This window comes from Elephantulus edwardii, unplaced genomic scaffold, assembly GCF_000299155.1.
Source record: "Elephantulus edwardii isolate Elephantulus edwardi_28Jun2011 unplaced genomic scaffold, EleEdw1.0 scaffold00317, whole genome shotgun sequence".
Lineage (NCBI taxonomy): Eukaryota > Metazoa > Chordata > Mammalia > Macroscelidea > Macroscelididae > Elephantulus > Elephantulus edwardii.
In genome coordinates, this window is record NW_006400067.1 from 1,536,052 (window position 1) to 1,539,545 (window position 3,494).

Genomic DNA, 3,494 nt, shown 5'->3' on the forward strand with positions numbered 1-3,494 from the left:
ATGATTTCTTTAGGGTAAATTCCCAGTAGTGGAATTGCTGGGTCAAATGGTATTTTTATTTGCAACTTTTTGAGAAATCACCATACAGCCTTCCATAGTGGTTGCACTATTTTACACTGCCCCCAACAGCAAATAAGGGTTCCAATTTCTCCACAACCTCATCAGCATTTGACGTTTGCTGTTCTTTTGAATTTTGATTTTCTTACTGGTGTGAGATATCTCACAGTTATTTTAAAAGGTAGAGAATCCTTACTGTGTTGAGAGTCTGTTGTTATGAGTGCAAAGGTGAAAACTGCCAAAGTTGATACAGATTACATTCTTTCCTCATCAAAGATGTCCTCAAATCCTAACTCTGGATAGCTGTGAACGTGACTTTGTTTGGAAATAGTCTTTGTTATCCATTAACCTGAAGTTCTGGTGTAAAGAGGTGGGTCTAGCTGCAAAAAGCTGCACTTCAATCCTGAAGGCCCATGATTAGAGGTCACCAGCTGCTCCACAGGAGAAGGATGGGCAATCTTCTCCTGTGCGACTAACTGGAGGGTCAGCGATGGGCCAGCTTCGACTCTATGGTACACAATAACAATCCAGTGTAAGTGTTGTCCCTAGGAAAGAAAGTAACTCAGACGAAAGAGTGGCATGGGAGGGTGGAGGGAAAGAGAGGAGTGATTACCAAGGATCACCAGATCACCATCACCAGAATGGGGAGAGAGGCACAGAGCAGAATCTCCTCAGAAATTGCAGACGCATTGATTTCTTTTTTAAACTTCTGACTTTCAAACTATGAGACAGTAAAATCCTTGTGTGTGATACTTTGTTATAATATCAGTAAGGTACTAATTCAAGGAGAGATCCACCAGGAGACGTTGGTGACCCAGACAGGTGGTTGCAGAGTGGATGTCAATGGCCACCAGAGTCCAAATGCTCTTTGGATACAGACATGACACAATCTAGATTGTCTTGATATGAGAGGGAGAGAATGAGAAGAGACAGGTTTAAGACGTTATTTTGCTTCAACATCTAGAAGACTGAGCTTTAATTTACAGAATTGGATCTGAAAGAAAAACATGTGGATGACGTGAGAGAGGGCAGAAGTCTCCACAGCAATACTCATTTGCTTACTGACTTTGATACTTTTTTAGTCAAGAAAGATACCATTAGGACTTTGCATTGACAGAAGGATGAAAATGAAAACTAATAAACGATGTCCTCAGACCTTGTTTGTGCTCTTACAGGTGAACTCATGAATGGGAGAGCAGTTTGGTCATTGCCTTGAGGCTGTGCAGCTGTCTCTAATAGCCATGTTGATACTGGATCCTTTGTGGTATTTAATGATTAGCCAAGGAGTTGACTTTGACTCATTGATTTTTCATGACTTGCTTTTGATGTCTAGGAAACAAGGATTCTGAAGATTCATCTGACATACTTTGGACATGTTGCAAGGCAAGATCAGTCCTTTGAAATCATGCTTGGGAAGGTGGAGGGACAGTACAAGAAAGACCCTTGATGAGATGGATTGATATAGTGACTGAGGTCGTAGGGGTAGGGGTGTCAGAGGCAATAAGATTGGTGCAGGAGAGAGCAGGATTTAGTGCTGTTGTTCTTAGGACCACTCTGAGTCACAGGCGACTTGATGGCACATGTCAACAACAACAACAACACAATAGACACACCTAGTTGTTCATGGCTTCACTTTATTGTGCTCCACTTATTTTTTTTTTCAAGTTTGGGACATTGCTTTGTATGCGTGGGAAAGTTGGACAATGACTCAAGAAGCCTGATAAAGAATTCATCCCTTTGAATGGTGGTGTCGGTGAGGAGTATTGCCTATAACAAAAACAACGACAAAAGAACTTATGGCTTTGAGTTGTGGTGTTGCAGAAGAGTACTGAACAGCTCACAGAAGGCCAGAGAACACAGAGATACATGTCTTAGGGAACGTGCGGCCAGAGTGGTCCTTGGAGGCAAAGATGACAAAGCTTCATCTCATACACTGGAAATTTTGTTAGAAGAGGTTCTTCTTTGGAAAGGGACATCAAGCTTGGAAAGATGGAGTGTCAATTAAAGAGAGGAAGACCCTCCACCAGATGGATTGAGCCAGTAACTGCAGCAATGTGATTAAGTATGTCTGAAAGAATGAGAATGGCACAGGATAGGCTAAGGTTCAGACCTGGTGTTCATAGGATTTCTGTGACTGTCCTGTATCCAATGGCATCTAATAACAACAACAACAAAAACAACAACAACAGAAAACCAAGCAAATTTCTCTTAGAAGGTGTGCAGCCAAAGCGCTGCTTGTAAGTAAAGATTGTGAAACTTCATCTCACATATGTTGGGCATGTTGTCAGGATGGCCTAGTGCATGAACACAAACATTAGCCTTAGTAGGGTAGATAGTTGTCAAAGAAAAGGGAGATCCTCAACGAGGTGAATTGGCACAGATACCACAACGATGAACGTGTACCCAGCGGAGATTGTGAAGGCGAGGCAGGATCCTACAAGATTTCAATCTTACATGGGGTCCCTATGAGCTGGAAAAGGTTTAACAACAGCTGCACCGAGTGACTTTATCAACACTACTTTTCCACTAGAATTTGCTCACTTTGTGTGTCTCTGTCACATTTCGGTACTTCTCACACTATTTCATAACTTCCTAAACAACATGGCCCCAGAAACTCTATGAACTTTGATAGATGTCGAAAGTTGTAGAGGGGCTTCAAGCCACTTGTTCATATCTTCACTAAGAGTCGTGCTTGACTCGAAGGCAATCAGCAACAGTTGTCCACTTTATAGACTACAACACAGTATTAACACAGCTTCTACGTATATTGCTCTGTTGTTTACCATAGATTTGGAACTGACTCAAAGCTGACTCTCTGGCGGGTTTTCAGAGGCAGTTAGTCACAGTGGAAGAGATTGCCCATCTTCTCTCACGGAGCACTTAGTGGTCTCAAACCATGTGCCTTCAGCATTGCAGTGCAGCTCCTTGTCAGTAGGCCGCAGGAACCAAAGCAATCCATGACTTACTCTACCGCCGTGTTTGCTTTGCTGCAATAGTCTGGACTTGCATCTGCAATATGTCTGAGGCACCAGATCGTTCTTTCCAGGGGACTCTGGGTGAACTCAGATTTCCAACCTTTTAGTTGACAGCTGAGCAAGTAAACCATTTTCACCACGCGAGGGCACTAACTTATACTGCACTTCTTAGCTGATGTGCTGTAAAGAGAACCACTGCCTAGGTTACCCTTGAGCACTCCGGTGACCTAGTGGTAAAGGATTGTGATGCCAAACAAAATGTACATGATTCCAATCCACCAGTTGCTGCACAGCAAAGAATGGACACTCTCCTCCAGGGCACTTTGAAAACCTGCTGCAGGGTCAGTTGTGGGCAAATTCTAACTCAACAAACAACAACAACAATACATTATTCTCACATTTCTTGGGTGTCTCAATACGCATGAACAGATCGTGTTTCCCTATCTGTTGAAGTGAATTAAT